This window comes from Ursus americanus, chromosome 20, assembly GCF_024610735.1.
Source record: "Ursus americanus isolate L20-20 chromosome 20, mUrsAme1.1.p, whole genome shotgun sequence".
Taxonomy (NCBI): Eukaryota; Metazoa; Chordata; class Mammalia; order Carnivora; family Ursidae; genus Ursus; species Ursus americanus.
Genome location: NC_142146.1, coordinates 54260279 through 54283109, shown reverse-complemented (window position 1 = coordinate 54283109; position 22831 = coordinate 54260279). Strand labels below are relative to the sequence as shown.

At 42.8% G+C, this 22831-nt stretch overlaps 1 protein-coding gene across 7 annotated transcripts in view; it reads right to left on the bottom strand.

Moving 5' to 3' along the window:
• PPM1L (protein phosphatase, Mg2+/Mn2+ dependent 1L) overlaps positions 1-22831 on the bottom strand; it is a 289156-nt gene that overhangs the window by 13993 nt on the left and 252332 nt on the right. The window lies entirely within an intron of this gene.

The window sequence follows — 22831 nt, the reverse complement described above, 5'->3', positions numbered from 1 at the left end:
TGACAATTGATATATGTTTTTTGCTTCTCATTGGTGCCTCATTTCTGTCCCAGTTGAAAGTGGGAAGGAGAGGGTTAAGTGGGCTCCTCGGCTGGAGAGTCTGGAAGAGGCAGTAAATGACAGAAGCCGACAGCCTGATCCTACGGCTCCATGAAGGAGCTGCCTACACACACTTGCCTGCACAAAGTCTGACGCAAAGCCTGGCAGCCAGACACAGGTCAGCTTCAGCGTGGGATGGGGGCAGACTATAAAGGCAGGAGCAGAAAAACCTACAAAGACAGCAATGAGATCTAGGTAGATGGCAGGTGGGGGTTGGGGTGGTCAGAGTCAGAAGGGGAGCCAGACTGACAGGCTGCTTGCCTGGAACCTACGCAAGACACAAAAGGACAAACCCTTCTTGAAATGAGAATGGAGAAAAGCAATAGAGATGGACAGTCTGCTCCACCTCAAGCCCGGCCTTATTTCCTGCCCGGTGTCCTTTGTCCAGCTCTTCCCTCTCCCCACCGCCCCCCAGTGTCACTGAGTATGCAAATGCCTGCTGAAATGTACAACCCATTAAGCTGTGGCTTCAAACTGTTAACGCCTTTGCTTGTGAAAATTACCCATCAATGTCTTCATTAATATCTCCCTCCTCATTTAGAAGGTCATATTCTGTAACAGAATGTAAACTGTGTCGAAACAGCTTTTAGCCTTCACAGAACCATAAACAAGACTGAATTCTTAAGCAGACATAAAGAATAAAGGTCAATATCAAGAGCAGGGAGAATGATTAGAATATTTAGCATATTCAGGTATTATATTTCAGTTTGAAATTCCATTCTTAAGCCTATTTAACTCAAAACTGTCTTGGCCAGAAATGGAAATACATGAAATATTGGTCAACTCAGGATTTCTGATATGAAAAGCTTTGTGAAAGAAAAAAAAAAGACTAATCTTAGGGATTCCAAGCAAATTGCAAGTCTTTTACCTTTAAAAAAACACTGTAAAAATGAAAATGTAAACACAAAAACAGTTCATACAATTAGAAATCGTTATTCTCAGTTTTTGCTATTAGTTGCCTTTGGTCTTCAACCATTCTCACTTTGTCCTCAAGCACCTGATTGGGTTAACCTGTCTAACACAATCACAGACTATAAGGCACATTCATAAAGTTTGATGATGAAATAGATACTTTATTAGATATTGCATGGTTTGGGGGCAGTGCATTCATAGACCCCTTTGAGCTCTCTTTGGCCTTCTTCCCCTCCTTTCTCACTCTGCACGCTCTGAGAGACCATGTTCCTGACCTTGGCCTCCACTACCATCTAAGCCTGTGTCGCTAGCCTGGCTGACACTCCTGAGATCCATATCAACTGGGGTAGAGGTGTTTCGATTTGCCTATACCACCGGGGATCCACGGAAGGGGTCTGCGGCTTCCCTGTGAGAAGAGCAGAGGGATCCACCTGGCTCTGGGCCCTTTCCCCACCCCATTTCAGCAGAGCAGCTCTACACCCGTCTGTTAGCTGTACTGAGCCACCACATAAGTCTTCTTTAATAAAAGAGGGAAGGGAGAGGTCATTCCTACAGCTAGAAAAAAAAAAACCTGAAATGTAATCGCATATGTGATTAAGAGTCACTGAAGGGTTTTAAGCAGGATAGTGTCATGATGAGATTATGTGTTCTAAAAGATCGTTTCAGTGGCAATATGGAAGATACAGTGGAACCAGGGAGAAAGACAGAGATAATGAAGATCTGAATTAATGTAGTAAACACAGAGATAGAGAGAAGACAGATTATTTAAAACCTGAATGGAGAGGTCATAGAGAGTGAAGGAAATAAAGGAGAGGGGAACAAGTCTGGGGTAATGTCCTACTATCTAGATGAGGGGAACTGGGTGCTCCATAGACAAGGACTTAAGGGGATGTCTGCTTGGGGCTTCTGGGAAGGCTTTCTCTCTCACTAAAGGAGACACAATGAAGAAACTAACCCACTTCTTTGGTCCAGTGTTGCCTCAGGTGTCTCCCAGAACCGTGGCAGCCATCTTGAACTATGAGGCCATATGCCTCTGGGTCAAGGCACTCTGCTGCGGGTAGAGCAAAGATCACTGTAAAGAGCCTGAGTCCCCAACATACCGTGGAACTGCGGAACCAGCCTGAAACTGACTTGTTCTGTGACACATTAAATATCTTTACTGCTCATGGATTTTTAAGTTGGATTTTTCTGTTCCTTTTAGCATCCTGATTCAGGGGCTTATAGTTTAATGGGGGGAGGTCTATGAATAGATTTAGAGAGGCTGCTTTGCTTTACTCACATGTTGCTGCATATACCTAAGATTTCTGGCCGCAAATTCCTTTGTCAAGGATACAATTCCATTGTTTCTGTGGGTAAAAAAGATCTCATGATGTGGATTTCAGAAACTTACTGCTTTGAAACAATGGGGGCTGCTTTTGTTAGCAATAGAATCTTAGACCTGGCCAAAATGGGTGAGCCCCAGATGGTGGAATTAGAGCTGCAGGGAGTTTTTAGGATCAAGGAAATGTCACCATTCCTTCCCTGTAGAAACCTGCCTGTATCCTGGGTGGGGGCCCAAGCATAATCTTACAAAACTGCTTCACTGTAAGCAATTTATCGTTTGGGCTCTGCAGCTGTAGTTTGGGGTTGCAAAAGACAGTTTATAATGTTATCTTACTTTACAGAACAAACTACCTTGTTGCTGAAAGATTCCAGAAAAACATGTGTCCAAGAGAAAATGGATAAAATCACCTTTTCTTTTGCTTGCATGAGGAAAAAACACCCACCAAATTTTGGCTACAAGTTTTGATATAAAAGATTTATTCCATAATAGTACTAGTCTGACAATATTACTTAATACCTCAGAATGTTTCTATATTAACAATTTAATCTAGAAAAGAATGTAATTGCAAAGCTGGAAGATATCTTGGAAATTTAACCTATTAACCTCACTTCACAGATTAAAAAAATGAAAAAAGCGAATTCCCATAGACTAGACTTCGATGTCCTAATCGAGTGAGGTCTTGCAAGTTATCTAACTTCTAAGCCTCAGAAAATGGCACCACAATCTAGTTACTCAAGCTAGGAGTCAGCCCTGTTTTTCTCGTTTCTCTCCTTTTCCTCATTCCTGACATTCAATCCCTCATTAAGTTCTGCCACTCTTACCTCTAAGGTACATCTTAAATCCCTTCAGCTCTCTTTGTTCTCATTACGTTGACTCTAGTCCAAGTCACTGTCCTTTCTAAGCTCTGCTATTTCACCAGTCAGGTGAAAAACATTGCTGGCCAGATCCTGCATGGTCTGGCCCCCACCCAAATTGTCCAATGTCATATCATACTACTCTTTCCCTTGCTTTCCCTCCCTTCTGCTGCCCAAACATGCCAATCCTTTTGTTGTCTTTGGGCCTTTGATCTCACTGTTCCTCTGCCTAGTATATTTCGTTGTCTTTGATGCTGGCTGACTAATGCATATGGATATCTTAGTTTAAGTGTGACATCATCAGAGGGGGTCTTCTCTGATTGGAGGGACCTTATCTCCTCTACTTTCCTCACTGCCCTCACAACACACCATTGTGTAAATATCTTGTATATTTATTTAAACAATTTAATCAATACCAATCTTCCCCCGTACAATGTAAACTTCACAAGGGTAAAGACATTGCTTGTTTTCCCTACTACAATGCTGATGCCTAGAACATGGCAGGTACTCAATATTTGCTGAATAAACAAATTAATAGACGAATGAATAAATAATCACACACTGTCTCTTTGATCCCGATCTGACGTAATGCTAAGCTCCTTCTGACTTGCTCTGAACATGTCCACCTAGGTCAATAGTACAATGCACACCATCTTCCAGATACTGCCACAGCAGGGAGATGCCCAACTCTAGCAAAATACATTTTACACATTGATCAAAACATGAGGACGCCTCTGTACATGTATAACGTTCACAGGCACGCTGCCTGTAACTAGAGAGAGCTTCCTGCCCAGGCCTGTCCCGAGTTCTTCCCTCCAGCCCAGGCTTCTAGTCCAATGCAAATGAAACATGGGTAGGGCTTCTACCTTACCACACCTTCCAAAGCCGTGGCACCTTGTGAAGTGATAAAAGTGCCTCGTGGTGGTCATTACATGCACATTCTGTGTCTGCTTCTGACCTCCATTTGTACTTGAGCAAACCAGGCATAGTTTCACGTTGGCCTGCTAATTCTTGTTTTCTTTAGGGAAAACCCACAAATGCAAATTATTCATTAGTCTGTTCCTCTAAACCAGAATTCTTTCCTCTGATTTAATTTCTGGAAGGCAAAGTAGAGGCACACAAGAAAATCTCTTCTAGACTGATCTAAATATTCTGGTTGGATATAATTAGGCACTTCATTCACTTGGTGAGTTGAGCTTGAGAAAAATATAAATCCTTTTTTTTTCTCTCTCTTTTTTTTAAAGTAGACTCCATATCCAGCGTGGATCTCACAACCCTGAGATTAAGGCCTGAGCTGAGATCAAGAGCTGGACGCTTAACCGACTGAGCCACTGGGGTGTCCCGGAGAAAAATGTAAAACCTAATGAAGGTTAAGTAACTTCGGTTAGTTCGGGCATCTTCGGAAACCCTAGTTATCAATATCAATATAAGTGGCTCACAAACACACCTGTTGCTGATTTCCTGACTCGTCAGTGTGGGTGAGGGGCAGGCATTATTCCTCCCTTTGAGCAGATGGGGAAATGGGGCGCAGAGAGTGTCTTATCCATGTGTCTTATCCTTGGTGACACTGCTCAAGGTGTATGTACTTAGTGATTAAGTGACTAAAATACCTGGCAGTCCAGAGTGATTACGCTAGTAATAACAATGATAGACCCTATTACTGAAGTTTTTCATTATAATGTTAAACGTTTACTTACATTGTGTAATTTAATTTGCACTACCCTTTGAGATAAGGCATAATTATCCCCATTTTACAGATGGGGAAACTAGGTCTCGGGTGGCATAACAAGGTGGCCAGGTCACATATCTGGACGGTCTGACTCCACTTTAACAATCAGCACTTCTTCCTGTTCTAAGCTGTTCTCCTCCTCCTCCCAGAAGTAGAGATTTCTGTGACCTCTTCCTATATTTCTGTTTTGAATAGTCCCCATCAACTCGCCCCCTTTTACAGTATACACTGGTGCAAGTCACAAAAGAGTTTGTGAATCCAGACAATATTTGATCATGTGATATGAAGTTGATTTAATAGAATGGTGACTGTATTCACTTAAACAAAGCTGGTACAGTGAAAATTCTCAATAATGAGCAATCAGAAGGCAGTCAAACCACTCCGAAATCAAAGACAAGTGGCTGGGATGAGTTGACCTCTGGGTCCTTCTCAACTTTAATATGCTGCTGCTCTTGAATTGGAACTGCAGGCCCCAGTGTCTCCAGGGAAGTAGGTCATGTGTTAGGAAAAGCCTGTGGCCCTCTTGGAGGAGTCTTATCCTCCTACTTGTGATAGGAGCACGGGTTCTGAAATGTTTTCTGCTCTACGAAAGGGCAGGCATGAGGATAAGGAACAGGGGACCTCAGGTTTCAGTGTCAGGGCCACAACACGGCATGTGGGTGGGGCTTGTGGCCGACACAGGGGAAGGGGGCAGCCGCTCCTCAGCAGTTAAGGTCACTGCCAGGTGGGAATATGGCCCCTTGTGAATAGTGCTTCAGATGTTTAAGAAAGTTTATTTATTTATTTAAGTAATCTTTACACGCAACGTGGGGCTCGACCTCACAACCCTGAGATGGAGAGTCACATGTTCTTCTGACTGAGCAGTCAGGCGCCCCTTTCTTCAGATTTTGTAAGGGAAGCCATTACTATGTGAACTCTCCTGATACTTATTTATTTTTTTAAGATTTTTTTATTTGTTAGAGATATATCTTCTGATATTTATTTATTTATTTGTTATTTTTTATTTATTTGTTAGAGAGAGAGCACAAGTAGGGGGAGCAGCAGGCACAGGGAGAAGCAGACTCCCTGCTGAGCAAGGAGCCCCAGGAGGGACTCGATCCCAGGGCCCTGGGATCGTGACCTGAGCCGAAGGCAGACGCTTCACCAACTGAGCCACCAGGCATCCCCAACTCTCCTGATTTTTAAATGTTGGCAGCTTTTATTTAAAAAAAAAAAGGCGCAAGCCAAACAAAAGGCAACTGTGGTCAAATGATTCTTTGACTCATTAGACTAACAGCCTCCCTTTGGGCCAGGGTGATGCCTTCCTTATTCACTGTTGTGTGTGTGTATATACACGTTTCTATATGTGTGTGAGCTATATACAGCACTCCTTGCTGTATCCCATAACAGGGCTCTGCACACTGCGCAGACTCCGAATGCTAAGGCCGGTGCTAAGCACTGAGCGGACATGAGGTGCTTTTGCAACCCGTACTAATGGTAGCATTGGTATGACTCACACCTTGGACTTTGTAAATATAGATATTCTAACCATGTAAATATTCATACCCTTATTTAACAAATATATTAGCAGGGTTATCTGGGTGATAAGATTTTAGACTACTTTGTTTTCTTTATACTTTTCTGTATTAAGATGAACACGATATGTCATTTAAAACCAAAATGTATTCAGGACACTTCAGGAGCGTATCCACTGAATAAACCAAAATATACAAGACATGAAACAGGAAAAGCAGAGCTGACAATCTTGGTACAGGTGGAAACAAAGCCCAGGAGCATAGCAGTGACAACGGTGACAGCAGCCCTGCCCACAGATAGTTCAAGTTCAGATTCAAATTCTATCATCAGTGACTATCCGTCAATGACTCAGTGACAGACAAGCAAGCCCCCCTGTCTTTAGGCCTGCACCTCCCCCACCCCCTGCCCAACAGCCTCACCTTATGTCTAGCAGAGCTACTTTCAGCTTCTACTCAGAGCAGAACTCCCCGCCCTGGTGCCAAAGCACATTACCCTCAATCCCTTACACTCCCCACCCCCACTTTCTGTATGCCCACAGCTGTGATTTAAAAATTGGAGTCACATGGGGTGCCTAGGTGGCTCAGTCAGCTAAGCATCTGACTCTTGGTTTCAGCTCAGTCGTGATCTCAAGGTTGTGAGATGGAGCCCCATGTCAGGCTCTGCTCAGTGTGGAGTCTGCTTAAGACTCTCTCTCCCTGGGGCGCCTGGGTGGCCCAGTCGGTTAAGCGTCTGCCTTTGGCTCAGGTCATGAGGATCGAGCCCGGCCTTGGGCTCCCTCTCCTCCTGGCTCGTGCCTGCTCAGGCTCACTGTTGTTATCTCTCTGTGTCTCTCTAATAAATAAATAAAATCTTTAAAAAAAGACTCTCTCTCCCTCTCAAATAAATACATGAATAAATAACTCTTTTTTAAAAAAAGATAAAAACTGGAGTCTCAAGAATCCTTATTTTCTGAAATTCACCTTACCACAACATTTTCTTATGCAAGAGATACTGTAATTTTATTTCTTCTTGGAGTGGGAGTGGGAGGCCAGGCAGAATGGGGAAAACCGGGTAGAATGAACATAGCTCAGGAGCCTTGCTTCATAAATGCTCCGGGACATGCTCCCACACAATGCCACATAGTGACTCCCCTCTGTGACATCAAGTCTTTTGTAAAAGTATAAGGAAAAGTGCCATTTTTTTCTTTAGGAAAGGGAGCAAGAGATTGAGGGTGGGGTGGAGAAGAGGTCACCAGCGGTAGGGAAGGGGAGAGGGAGAAGGGGACATACACACATGCAGATGCATGGGAGAGGATTTCAGTGAAGGTGTTAACAGTCTAAAGGCCGTTCAATGTATGCAGCGTAGGAAAACCAACACATTCGTAGGATGAGGAGAAGTAGGTTTACCTTGTAAAGGTCTGACAATGAATGTTAGCTCAATAACACAATTTCAGGCTAGATGACATCAGGGCTCGGTGACTGACAGAAATTATATTGGTGAGCAACATATTGGAAACAGAGCAGGCGAAGGCAGTCATTAATGAAAGAATCATGGGGAATGATAAGATCACTGTCAGCAGGGACTTCCAGCCTCCACCTCCCGTAGCCACCGCTGCACAGAGCCCCGAAACACAGATAAAGTGCCAGGTAGTTTGTAGATAAGACTCCCCGGCCCCCATCCCCTGTCTGCATAATCTTTACGTCCGCCAAAGTTTGGCCTGCTCAGAGCTTGTTCACTGGTCTTTCTTGTAGGAATTAACGCCATGACAGAGACAGTCCTGTCAGGGCCGATCTGTTGTCTGGAAAGCTAAAGAGCTCTAAGCTTTCCTTCTTTATTCCTTTTCTCTCATCTACTGCCTGAGTCCTTGTAGTCCCTGCTCTAAATTCTCTCAGATGCAGGCCCTCTTCAAGGTACCTGGGCTGGGAGAATCACCACTCTTTAGGCTAACTCTGTAGACAAGGTTTTTGAATTAATACTAATTAACGACTCATACTAAAAATAAATAGTTCCAGTGTAATGAGTCTTGTAGTGATGAGCCTGAAAGCTATTTTGTGCTACGAGAGCCCTGAGTGGGAGATGTTTGGAAAGAGATCTATGTGTGTAGAGAGGCTTGTACGGGCCCAGTGATGAGAACTACCACATACTGACCATTTACTATGAGCCAGGCCCTATGCCCAGTCCTTGACATATGTAATTTCTTTAACCTTAAGAGCCTATGAGGTACTATTATCTCCATTTTGCAGATGATAAAACCGAGATTAAGGGATTAGCTCAAAGTCACGCAGCTAGTGAGAGGCAGAGCTCAACCAGTGTGTTGCCAGAGTGTTTGCTGCTTTCAACCTCGGGGCAGGCGGTTGCTAGCCCGTATTTAGCGTTTTTGTGCAAAGCAGAAAAAGGTATTTCTTCCCTAAGACATTTTACTACCATCACCATAAAATCACTAATACACATTTTCAAGTTGATAATGACCACAGCGTGAACGGTGCCTCCTAACGCTGTGTGGTCAAACCTGCACAATGATATGGGGAGCCCTGCTTCTCAGGCCGTACCCGGCCCCCAGCCACCCCAGGAAGAAAGCACCATAGAAGAAGGCCACTCAATGAGGAATTCCAGCAGAAGAGCACGCAGACTCGTAGGAGCCCCAAAGCCAACCTGAAGAATGAAATATTGTTAGCAACATCTTTAAGGCCACATGGGAGTGTTACTGAGTGTTACTGAGGACGCATTAAGGACTTCTTTACTCCAGAGCCGAAGTACTAGTATGGCAAACTATCTCTGCGGGTTTCCAAAGGGAGGAAGCAGGGATGGGACACACCCACATATTCAGGGAGGCTTATGTGAGTCCCTGGGCTGGGCACAGACAGAAAGCTCCTCCAAACTGCACCTTTTTGGGTCCTCCTTTGCAACCCAAAGCTGCCTCAACTCCCCCCCATCACATGCCAGAGGGCAGAGTGGCAGGAATAACATTTTATGAGAAAAAGGTCTATTACAAATTGTGAATTTTCATTTCCTCAGTGAGATTTTTGCCTGAGCAAAAATTTCACCCATTGGGTTTGACACTCGCTGAATGTGAGCCAGTCAACTTGATAACAAATCCTATTATTTTAAACCCTAGTGCTATGTGGTTTAATTCTAGACTTAGGTACACTTGGGCTCTTCCTTGGCAAAAATTTAGTAATAAATAAAATGACTAGAAGAAATAAGGAAGAGTTGATGAGTGCCAGAAAGGTCTTTTCCACAAATGAGGTGTGACATCCTAAATATGAAAAATAATCTATTTAATGGGGTTGGGGGAGGTCATAATTCAAGCTTTTAGAATCCGATGGAATATATTCATTTAATTTTCACACTTCACCAGAGTTAAAGTATAGATGTGTCATCTGATGCTCTTGAATGCCGTTTTGAAATTGAAATGTTCTTCAACTTTACTTTCAACTGTTGTAATAATCTTTTTTTCACCTTTGAGTGTGGCCTATGGACATCCTTCTAATCCTTCCTTTTCGGTTAAGTATGAACATGTTAAAGAGAGCTGGTTTCTATTAAACTGATCTCATGCATTGGGGAGTCTTAGAAAGCCCTAGCAGGTCCTCTTGCTGCAGGAGCTTTCATCCATACTTGCTGGACGTGACTATTTTGAGGTAGAAGTAAGCAGACAAGCTTTTGTGATGCCTACTGATACACTTCTCGTAACTACTGCTAACATTTAGTTCAGATGATAGCATGCTCCTGAGCTTAATTTATAATGACATTATCACATACTGGATCCTAAGTCCAGTATCTATTAATGATAAATAACATTAATTTCATGGTTCTTTGATTCTTCCCACATAAGCCAGAGAAGCACTGGCTACATTTTTTCATGTCTTCACGTGATTTGAGAATTCTTCAGTGAGATATCTCACTTCTCTTTAGGGTTCCCAGCAAATTACAAGTACTGTCTCTGCTTCTTTATGAATGCTGTGGGAGTGGGTATAATAGGAACTTCGGAAATTGAGCTTTATAAAAGGGCCGTTTGCTTTTTAATAAAAGGCAGAGAGGAGAAAGGCGGAGAGAGAAGAGGGGAGAGGAAGCCTGATTCCTCTGGTGCTTTAACCACGAATTACACTTTTTTTTACTTTTTTTCTTAGTGTAGAATCACACTTTCTTTGAATTTTTTTCTCTTAGTGTAGAATCAACCCTCTACCCTTTGGTTTCAATTAAAAACAAACCTGGCCTTTGAGTTTATTCATTTATTGTTATTTAAATTACCGCATAGCTATAAATCTATTTACATATTCATGTGTTGGAAGAACGCCATTTGGAGATATCCACTGAAGTTCCTGCCCTTGCGTCCCTTGCGTGTCTAGGACCCTCCTTCATTCAGTTTGCGGCACTTGTCATCCTAGGGAAGACTAGGATTGCTGCGGCCAAAGTGCAAAGAAAAAGAAGTAGTCACGTGTAGCTTTTCGGCTTTAAAGAGACCATGGAAACTCACAAAGAAACAGTATTCTCAAGAGAAAAATCTTTTTGAGCATCCATCAGCCCACATTCTGGACTAAACCACAGGCATATGAAGATGGAGCAAACAGCGGGTTTTCCTGCCCATGAGTCCTTCCTTCCTGCCCGCCCCCCCACTGAGGTTGGCCAAGTGGTGGGGGTGGGGGAGATGGAGCAGAGACAAAGAGGAAAACAGGAGGGTGTCTTTGATGTGTGGGTCTCCTAGAATCACATGGAACTTGAAGCACAGAAGAGCTAAATCTTGCTTTCCAGGGCACAGTCCAAGAAATCATAAACCTTCGTCCTGGTATGGAGACGCAAAGGTTGAATGAGCTCATGAATGCAGCCTCGTGTGAAGCAGACAGAACCACTGAGAAGTGCTGGGCTTCCCCTGAGGGAGGAACGGCAACCCTCAGGTGCTTCAGAGCTGGGATGAGTGGGCCTTCCAACCACAGGTTCTGGACACCCTGGGTCATCCCAGCAGATACCAGGACAGTAACAACATTCAGACACTCAGATCACCCCTGGGGAAGAGGGGATGAAAACATGAACTTAATATAAGAACCTGAGAAAAATCAGGAAATAATGCAATATATCTGGAAGTAAATAGAGCAAGATTTTAGTATCAGGTCCAATGTGGATTCAAAAATCCAAGCTATATTCAGTTCTAGAGAGAGAAATGAAGCGACATCTTTATACGTTTGTTTTGCAGCCGTGTAGTGTGTGTGGATGGATAGATAGAGGATAGGTATCTCCTGTCTATTGCACATTACACATTTTAAATTTTACGCTGGCCTAGAAGTTATGAAATTTAATTTAAAAAAATACTATAGCCAGTACCAAAACTGTGTGATAACCAAGCGTGACTTCCCTGGCTACCGACTCAGCACACATCTACTACTGAAGAATTCTAGCTGGAAGAAGAAACAGTCTCCAAAGCCATTTGCCCTTGAGAAGCATGCCACTGGCAGTTTCTGCAGTTACACATAAATTATTTCCAGACGATCTCTTCCGTCCAAGCACAACAGAGTCACTGATATCCCCATTTAAAGGGACAAAATAAAGGCTGTACACTTATGTTCATTTAGAACAAATAAATAAAACCAAATCAGATTTGGGCCAATTTGATCCAATACTTACTAACTTTCCAGCTTGCTTTGGATTCAGTGGACCATGAAAACGACTCAAAAGCTGTGTCTCCGGGCAAGCTGCTGTCCTAAAGATCTGGTAAAATCCTTCTGGCCCGTCTGGATGCATATCAAAAAGTGATATCCCATCTATGCCTCAACAACTGGGACAATACCAAATGGTGTAGTCAGTTGGGTGACCCCGATTCTTGGTTTTGGTTCAGGTCATGGTTTCTGGGTTGTGAGATCAAGCCCAATGTTGGGCTTCAAGCTCAGTGTAGAATCTGCTTGGGATTCTCATTCCCTCTCCTTCTGTCCCTCCTCCCGGCTCTCTCTCTCTCTCAAATAAACAAATCTTTTTTAAAAACCTGGGAAAATACAACCATGTTACTTTGTGAAAATGACCTTCTTTCTCCTCTTTCTCATACCTCTATCTCCTGTACCTAATAATAAGATTGTGTCTGTGTGCTCATGCTAACTAGTTTTATGTTCTTTGTTCCCTCATTCAGTGCCTACTGCATGCAAATTACTAGGCTTGATGCTGGAACAATAAAGATAAATAAGATACAGTCCTTAATCCCAAGGCATTTACTGCCTGATGACCAGATGGAAACAGACCTTAGAATCCTGCCTGCAAATGCTTTGACAGTGCTATGAGAGTCTGGGTGTGTGGATGGGAATGATGGCAGGGAGGGAGCTTGGCTCGGTCTGGGGAGATGGTAGGTGGTGGGGAGAAATCCAGGGAGGACGATGGGAGGAAATGAGACTGTAGCCCTCTCTCTTTTTTTTTCTTTTAAAGATTTTATTTATTTATTTGAAAGAGAGAGAGAGTGTGCGTGCGAGAGAGCATGAATGAGGGTGGGCAGAGGAAGAGGGAGGAAAAGACTCCCAGCTGGGCAGGGAGCTCGACACGGGGCTTGATCCCAGGACCCTGGGATCATGACCTGAGCCGAAGGCAGACGCTTAACAGACTGAGCCACCCAGGCACCCCAACCATAGCCCTCTCTTGAAGGTGCAGCAGGCTAATGAATTTCTATAGCCAAAAGAAAGAGGTATAAAAAAATTTGGCATAAAGAAAGAGGTAAAAAAAAAAAGAATCTGTAGAATAAAAATGCACGAAAGGAACAGTTTTCTAAAGGGGGTTTCCTCCTATTTCACTTTTGAAACAAGGAACAGAATAAACACTTGTTTATACTCTTTGACTCAATAATGCCAATTCTTGAATTTCATCCTAAAAAAATAATCAGAGATGTGAACAGAGCCTCATGTACGAGGACTGATCTCACAGAATTATTTAGAACAGCAAGATAACAGAAATAATGAAAATGAGTAGAGATATATTCATTATGAAATATCCAAATAATAAAGCACAGTATAAACATTAAATCTACTGTTCCTTAAGAATATATATTGTCATGAGAAAGTGCTCATAAGTGAAAAATGAAATAGAACTGTACATAAAATTTCTTTAAAAATATATTACAATTAGTATTTTTACTTGAAAGAAACCATACAAAATATTATTCTAATTTTCATTTACTTCAATAAATATGTATATAAATATACACAGAAGATTAAATGGAAACAAAAGAAAATATCGCTTATTAAGGTTGGTTTAAAAAAATTTTTTGAAAATCTTTCTGAATTTTCCACATTTAATGTAATTCATTTATAGGAATTATTTCACTTTTACCAGATTCAGTGCTTTTTACTTTTGTGTTCTTAATGTGAGGCACTTATTTCTCCTTCCTACTGAGAATCTTCTGCCATGGTCCACAATGACTTGACAGGACTTTCTGTTTAGTAGTTCAATTTTCCTTGCTGAACCAGCCTGGCATTTCAGTTAGACTGAGGCTACCCGACTGAAATACCGATAAGCCTTACTGCCTTCACCTTCTCTGCTTTCATTTTGGCCAGTGTAGTTCCAAGGAAAGAAGAAACAGTATCAGGAAGAACGCCAGGCCCCAGACTCATCATGGGTGGTGCTCGGAAGGCTCTGGGTTTGCAGATATCACACTTGGGGGACACTACCACATGACACGATTAGATGCTACTCCCCAGAAAGGGACAAGGGATGACCATCGAGGGTGGACGGCAGCAGGAACCGACTGACTGTGACACAACTGTTGCACAAGAAACCTTGACCAGGAAGAGCCAGTTTCCAAGGCAGCCAGGTGGTTCCTGCTACAGGCCCTGGCTAACTGGGTGTCACATTACAGAAGGCGAGGCTGAAGGAAGGTCAGGGGAGAGAACAGGAGACGAAAGAGGAGGAGTTACAGGATGCCAGAACTTCGAGTCACAAAAGAAAATGAAAGTCATTAACTATAAGCTACAATGGGCCAGGCACTCTGCTTGCTGCTCACACATACCGGGCCTCATTTAGTTTGACAAAAGTCCTGCAAGGTATATATCACCATTATCATCATCATCATCCCTCCATTGTACAGATTTGGAACAAGAGGCTCCCCAAGGCCACAGAAGCTTTTGGGTGGAAGAGCTGGAATTTGAACCCAGGTCTGACACCTTCAATCAGGCTTCTAAAATTTTCTCTCAGACGTGTGGCAAGGACGCAGTCAGTTTGGGCAGCAAATAGCTTTATTTAAGGATTCTCTAAAGTTTGTATGTGCTTCTACTAAAGAACAACACGGGACAATATATAACTTAGATATTCAAAGAAAACTTTTTGGTCAAGTGTACTAATGCTGTATAAAATTTTTTTTAAATTGTTTTTTTTTAATACATGGCTGAATGGGAAAATGAGGACGTGGTTTTCTGTGGGCAGAACAATAATAAAGTGAAAACCCAAGGCGTAAGTGAGGGAGAGGGGTTGATCGGTTTGGAAACACTGTCCGACACACACCGTCTCCCAGATCCCTGAGACTACGTCATGCTGGAAGGGGCCCTGAGGCATTTAGAGTGTAATGCTTCCAGTGCAGCAGATGGAGGCTTGGATAGTATTCGGTTTGTGGAGTGATGTCAAATACTTCTTCCGATCATCTGCAGTGACATTGCTAATTTCCGTTTATCAAACGAGGCAACAGGTTCAGGAACTAAATCAGTGGCTGGTTTGCAAGGGAACCAGAATGTAAGCTGCATTTCAGTGGCTCAGTCTGGTACCCTGAGCATTTTCCCCAACTCTGGCATATTCCGGGCTGCTAGCTCGAGCCTCTGTTGAACCTAAAAGCTCCTATTTTCCAAGTGTGAAAAGAAAGCCTCAGCAGTTACAGGCCCACGAGCTGAAATCGACACTTCAGGCATGAGCCTCAGGAACACACCTGGTAAAGGAGCTGGCCGGGTCAGGTAAGAAGGAGATTCTATAATTAAACAGGGAACACTGTGCTCTGAGTAAGTCTAAATCCCCTCTTGACCCTAACTTACTATGTGAACTGCGGGCGACATCTCTTGAACCGACAATCAGAGTACTCCAAGGCACACCACCCCCGTTATCCGAGCACTACCCCCAGCATCCCCGGAAAGCCCTCCCTCTGCTTGGCAGCGAGAAGTGAAGCTTCGCAGGTCCCCACCGCTCCCCTGGATCCACCCCAACCTGAACTGGCTTCTTTTGAAGGTAGTTTCTTCACTTGTCACCAGCCTGCTTTCCAGCCAAAGTAATGAAGCCAACCTCTGACCTGGACAGAAAACAAGGTTTTTAAACATGAAGTATGACTCATGTGATTGAATTTTGTTTAGAGCCCCACAGGGGGAATGTTTCTCTTCACTACTTCACTTCTTGGGCTTCCTGAATAGGCAAAATGTTTGCAGGAGCCTCACTCACTCAGAGGTGGTCCTGGCCCACAGACAGCACAAAACTGCCAGGCAGCAGGGATGTGGGGCAGGAGGACACTCCTGCATGTGGTTTCCCATGTTGGCCTGGCCTCATACAGCCCCTGAAGGAGCTATAAACCCCAGGGTGGCATTGTCTCTGACTTGCTGAGTTTCTGCCGCTCTGGCTGCAACAAGATTCTGGCTGAGCGTATAAATGATGCATATATAGCCTCTGAACTCATCTGCGAGCTAGCCTGGAGGCTGAAGTTATTCATTCATTTAGCAAGCTTTTAACCAGCACTTTCTGGTTATAAATAGCTTCAGATGAACTGTCACTCCTTGCCAGGCATTCTGATAGGAACTGGGGACTCAAAAACAAAAGATGAAGTCTCGAGGTGAAGAAGTCACAGTTTAGTGGGGTGCCAGAGGGGAGAGAACAGAAAAACAATTCTATTTCGGTTGAAGTTGAAGCAGGTTGAAACCTGCTTGCAGGGGTATGAAAAGAAGATATCTGAGCTGAGTTTTGACTGATGATGAATAGGAGTTAGCGGAACAAAGTTGGTGGGGAGGAAGGCTCAGACTGTGTGTATATGTCTGTGTATATGTACGTGTACGTGTGTATGCGTGCACGTGCGTGGGGGTGGGGGTTAAGGAAAGGAATGAAAGGGGATCTTTTTTCTTCTTCCATACCCAAGAAAGATTTTTCAAATATTCTTTTCATGTGATAACGACTAAGACAGCTGACTTAACATGAGTCCAAATATATGTCAAATCTTAATATGGAAATTAGTGACATTAAGAAATGTCAAAGCTCTTAAACATCACCGAGTTGTAAATATGAATATGGACCCACATGCTATTTAAGAAAATTCTGTTTAGAAAGAAAACATGATGAAGCAAATTCCTAGTCTGACTTTAGAATGTTCACAAATCATCCATATGGAATTTTCTGTGATTACCTAATTAATAGTAGAAGCTTTGACCATATGCTGTAGTGCCCAATTTCCGCACTGGAGATAGTAAATTACTGTACTTGATTTTCTTTTGCTCTACTTTCAGTTTACATGCTTAACCTTCTACAGAGTTTTTGCTTGCTTGCAGATTTAAATGAATGTACAAAGGGAAATTCCCAGCCTTTGGGATCTTAAATTAAAAACACATGTTATTTCAGTCCTCTGTTAATGATGGGTGACTGACATTCAGTTGAGGAGTTTAATAAAGGTGGGGAGGAGTGTCTTAGCACTACTTAAGAATTAAATCTCTAAGGCTATAATTTAGAAATAATTCTAGAACTATGTATTATACTGAAAGTTCCTGATTACAAAACACTGAACTGTCACTCCATGAAAGAATTATTTTAATATAAAGAATAAAGGGTTATCCAGAGATAAAAGAATGTATTTCACTAAGCATCAAGGAATTGACCAGCTAATACTTTTCAAAATATGATCATGAACTCTAGCAAATTCTTATGGCCTTCGAGAGGGTACACAAATGGAATAATCCATCTTAGACCCAAACCTGGTAGATTTATACCTAGTTTCCAAAGGGAGTATAGGTTGCCTGAGATTTAGGAACACCTTTCTGGAAGTCAACTTTTAAAGATTCAAAGGCTTGCAGAAACCAGATTTTAGCATCTATATTGGACAAGTTTATTTAATTCAGACTCCATTTGATCAGAAGATGGAAAACAAGTTTATTCAATGCTTTCTACCTAAATTTGCCAAATAGTACAAGTTACATATTATAATTTAAAACATAGTGAGGTACGAGCTTCATACAATTCTAAGAGAAACTGAACCTTGGAAGTTCCAATACTAAGATAGCTTCAGATGAAAAAAATACATGCTTCCTCTCTACTGCTTCCCCATTCAGTTACCCTGCTTTGTAACAGGACAGAGCACCAAGAACCTGGATCATTTTCCAGAGAGTCTTTGGGACTGGCTCTTCCTTGACTGGCAGAACCACTGAAGAAAATGGAAAAATTTTCACATGATTGTCAGACTAATTACTAAAGAGGAGAGACTGAATTATAATACACACCAAGAAGATGTACTTATGATAAAGAATGAAAAGGTGTCAGGATGGAGTCAATTTTGTTTTTGAAAAGAAAAATAAAACTCCTGCCCACACGTATTGTTATATACAACCTATAACTAGCCTTCTGCTACAAATTATGTGAAGCAATGTGACTTAGTCTATTGCTGAAGAAATGGATACAAGATTGATTCATTCATCATGATTGCAGCTAAAACATTTATTATTTCACACAGCTTCTGAAGGAATCCTAGAATGGTTCAGCTCGGTGGTTGGGACTCAGCGTTTCTCATGAATTTGCGGTCAAGCTGTCAGTTACCTGGGGCTCAACGAGGGGCAGGTACTCTTCCAAGCTCATTCACCTGGCTTTTGGCAGGCCTCGGTTCCTCACTTTGTGAGTCTCTCCAGTGGCAGCCCAAGTGTCCTCATGACATGGCAGCTGACTCCCCACTCCCCAAGCTGCCTCATGATGACAGCGGACTTCTCTCGGAGCAAGTGATTCAAGAAACAAAGGGAGAACACGAGAGATATCCAACACAGAAGACACAGTCTTTTTAGAACCTAATATCAGACATGATGGTCATTCTATCTTCGGTCACAGAAGGGACTTACTATGTCCAGCCCACACTCAAGAAGAGACAAGTTAAGCTCCACCTCTTGAGAGAACAAGCATCAAGGAATATGTCGGAATATCTTTAAAACCATCACAGTAAATGTTTGCTAATGGTTACCATTATCAGAAAATAAAAATCGAAACTAGCAAAGCATAGATCAAAATATGAAGGATTTTTAAAAAAGGATTTTTACTTTGAATACTGACTTCCTTTAGGATGAAAAAATGAGGGACTTTCTAGAGAACTAATCCTCATCGAATCAAGAAATATAGTCACATGGGGCACTTGGGTGGCTCAGTCAGTTAAGCATCTGCCTTCTGCTCAGGTCATGATCTCGGGGTCTTGGGATCAAGCCCCATATCAGGCTCCTTGCTCAGTGGGGAGTCTGTCTCTCCTTCTTCTTCTGCTCCCCCCCTGCTTGCGCGCATGCAGTCGCTCTCTCTCAAATAAATAAATAAAATCTTAAAAAAAAAGAAATATAATCACATGGGATTTCACCTTTTCATTCTTAGATTCTTGGCAGGAAAAATGGACTTGTCACATACCTTTTTAGCTTTAATGGGAATCTTAAAATCATGGATCTCTGCTGTGAAAGCACCCTTGAATTTCCAGCATTAAATAGAAATAGAATGCCCTGACTGGTGACCACAGGTTGATGGTGATGAGCAAAGAGACTGATGGTAACATGAATAAAAAGGAAAAAAAAAAAAAAAACCCCGTATAAACATGAAAGAATGCACACTGTGCAACAAAAACTCCCTCACAGCTCTGTAATGTCTTGCACAGCACCTGGCTTGGCTTCACCAAATTCTACAACTATATATGTAAAATTCACTATTTACTAAAAGAGAATAACAACAGCTCACATTTATTGAGTACCTACTCTGTACCAAGCATTGCTCTAAGTGCTGTACACATATTAATTCACATAATTCTCACAGTAATTTTATTAATAAAGCTCTTAGTATTCCCGTTTTATGGATAGAGGAACTAAGACATAAAGAGTAACTTGCCCAAGATCACATAGATGTTAAGGGAGAAGATGGGACTTAAACCCACACACCCTGGAACCACTGCCTTCCATATATACACTTATAATTAGCCATTCCCCAGGAGTGAAGAACTTATCAGTGAAGATATGTCAAGTCAGTAGGTATATTGTATGAAGAGGATAATTAGGGAAGATGTGCTATACTTTTGCGGGAGGGAGACAAAAAGGTAGAAAGGTCACCAATTTGGATATTAGTTAATGTTGCCCCAAAAGTGGTTCTGAATTTAAGACTGAATAGGTCAAAGTAGATTCTGATCTTCTCTTTCTTAGGAAATCTGAGTCATAGCTTAATTCAGACTTCCTGGTATAATGTTTCCCCCTTTATTTCTGTGGTTTCTGGTGATAAAAATAAAAGAGGGCATCACATGTGCAGCCTATTAACTGGAGACAACCAAGAAATGTTGAAATCAGCTGGCTGGGCTACCGTGACCCTTTCTGAATATGTTAAGCCATAAACTGAAAAGCACTGCAAAAAACACCTAATGTGTTCAAACCTGAATAATGTCCTAAAGACAGCAAAACCATCTATTAGGAATGTCCTGGAACTGGAGAAGACTGAAACAATCTGTAGGGTCACTTTAATATTCATAGCAGGAATCACCATTTATACTCATACATTTCACAATTTTATTTAGTTGGGAAATCAGCCAATCATTCTGACGTGGGTAAGTTTTTAGTCCTGTACTTCTCCCATTCATGTCATTTTAATCCTGCATCTCTTAATCTTTTTATTCATTTCTTAGCAAGTATTTCTAATATGAAAAACAAAAAGAAGCTGTAAGTATCTTCCCTTCAAACAATGAGACAAAGCTCTCAGCACTTCTGAAGACAACTTGATCTAGTAACACAAGGTCAGGACTCTGCAATGACAGGATTTCAGGGAATGTTATATGCTAGTAGGAGATCTATATCTATGTCTATTTGAGTAAGGAAGTCTTCCTTGTGCTTTTTTTTTTTTTAAGATTTTATTTATTTATTTGAGAGAGAGAGAGAGAGACAGAGAAAGCACCAGTTAGGGGAGGGGCAGAGAAACAGACTCCCCGCTGAGCAGGGAGCTGGGGGGGGGGCGCCACCGCTGCGGGCTCGATCCCAGCACCCTGGCATCATGACTTAAGCCAAAGGCAGACACTTACCAACTGAGCCACCCAGGCACCCCCTTGTGCTTTTCAAAGTAGGTGATGCTAACTCCATCTATGTGTAAGCCTAGCCCTTGTAATCAATTTTTAAGTCACTCTGGTGTTCACAAATTACTCAGGGGTGACCTACCGGGTGACAGAACAATGAACCAAGGTGAGAGTAGGATCTCTCTTTGAAAAGTGGAATGAATACCCAATCCTAACAGGATACACTGGAGGTAATTTCATTACTGGCACTTACAGGAAAAGGAACTGGCTCCACTTTAACCATTTGATTAAATCTATTGATACTATTAAAAGGAAGTCGTTTTAAACTTAGCCTCTTGTGTTCAAGCCCTGAAATAAAGTGAGCTGGGGGAGGTAGGAAGAAGACAAAAAGGTAGAAAGGGCAGCTCTGTTAGACAGTGGTTTCTCTTCTGCATTCCCCCCCCACCCCCAGCAGAGGAAGATGCTATTGCTGCACGCTTGTTGCCCTATTTCACACTCCCATGACCTCTACAGAAAAGCTGTTTGGGATTCAACAGCACCATCAGCAGGTGAGCGAAATCAGGGGCACCTCACCACAGACTGTTGCCGGTTCTGCTTCGGGATGCAGAACACATGGCTGCCATCCCCAAGGCAGGGAAGAGTCGTTCTGCCAGAGTGTGACGGCAAGAACGGGAGCTTTCGATCATACAGCCTAGCTTCATGGTCTAGCTAGATACCTTCAGGCAAATGACCAAAGCTCTCTTGGTTTCTGCAATATATAGCAAGACCCAAGAAATTATCTGGTACATAGCTGTTGCGCAATGACTGTTTGTTCTCTGTGGTTTTCCCTCCAGGTCACTACGAGGCCATTGTAACTCCAACTGCCAGCTTGTATTTGTGGCATCTTCCTGAACTTTCTGCCTTAACTGCACCTGACCTCCTGCCTACTCGGACAGATAAAGGACATCTGAATCTTCCTTAGTACTTCTCCTAAATACAAGCTTCTGACCTGTCTAGATTTCTACTGGAAGGGACCTGAGCAGTCATCTGCCTTGGCAGCAGCTTACAAAGGCAATGAAACAGAATGAGGGTGAATCATTTCGGGGCCCTATTTTAGGAGGAAGGAGGGGGAGAAGTCTTCAGGGTGAAGTCTACTTGCCAAAGATCTTTCTCTTTCTGTTCTTTGACTTACAAGTCTTTTTTTTTTTTTTTGAGATTTTATTTATTTGTCAGAGAGAGAGAGAGCGAGCGAGCACAAGCCAGGGGAGGGCCAGAGGGCAAAGAAGGATCCCCACTGTGTAAGGAACCAGATGTGGGATTCGATCCCAGAACTCTGGGATCACGACCTGAGCCGAAGGCAGATGCTTAACCGACTGAGCCACCCAGGTGTCCCTGTTCTTCTACTTAGAAGTCTTGTCTGACACTCCATTCCTCTTCTAAGGTCTAGTGGATTATACCAAAGGAAGGACCTCTGAAAACCTTCCTTTTTGGCTCAAGGGAGGTTGTTTCTGTAATCTGTGTTGTGATTAGAATATAATAGGTACATTAGGGACCTCCCCTCATTTCATGTAACTTAGGATTTTGAATTATGGTTACTGTACATAGAGAAAACTTTCAAAAACACTTTTAGAAGCAAAAATATTGGAAGCCTGGACCCATGTAAGTCTAGAAGTGGTCCTCTAAAGACCCAAATTCCCACTTCTGCCTCTCTTGATGAACAGTTGTGACTGTAACGATGACAGGAGATTGGTGACTGGGAAATGATGGCGAGGTTACTGGAAAACGAGAGTCTGTAGGATTTTTGTCTGAGCTCATGTTGTGCTCCCACAGTACTGGCAAGCATGAGGTCAAGAAAGTTTCCCCACGCACGATTGGTTATGGAGTGGCCTTGGCAGTCTCCTCTGCAAATGGGCTCCATGGCCTAGCATCCCTGTCCCCGCCACCCGTGATCCTACGCGGAGATTTCCACCAGCCCATGAGGGACAGCATGGCAGCCATTCCCTGCAGCGGCTCACTCACGGCCACCCACGACTATTATCGGCGCCGCCGGGGTTCCACTTCGAGTAACAGCTCCTGTGGAAGTGCAGAATATCCTGGGGATGCCGTCCCTCGCCACCCCGGTCTCTCCAAGGCTGACCCCGGTCACTGGTGGGCGAGCTTTTTTTCGGGAAGTTCACTCTCCTGTTCATGGCTACAGGGTTGGAGTCCCCACAACGCTCGGACTCCCCCCAGGCCAATCACCTGTG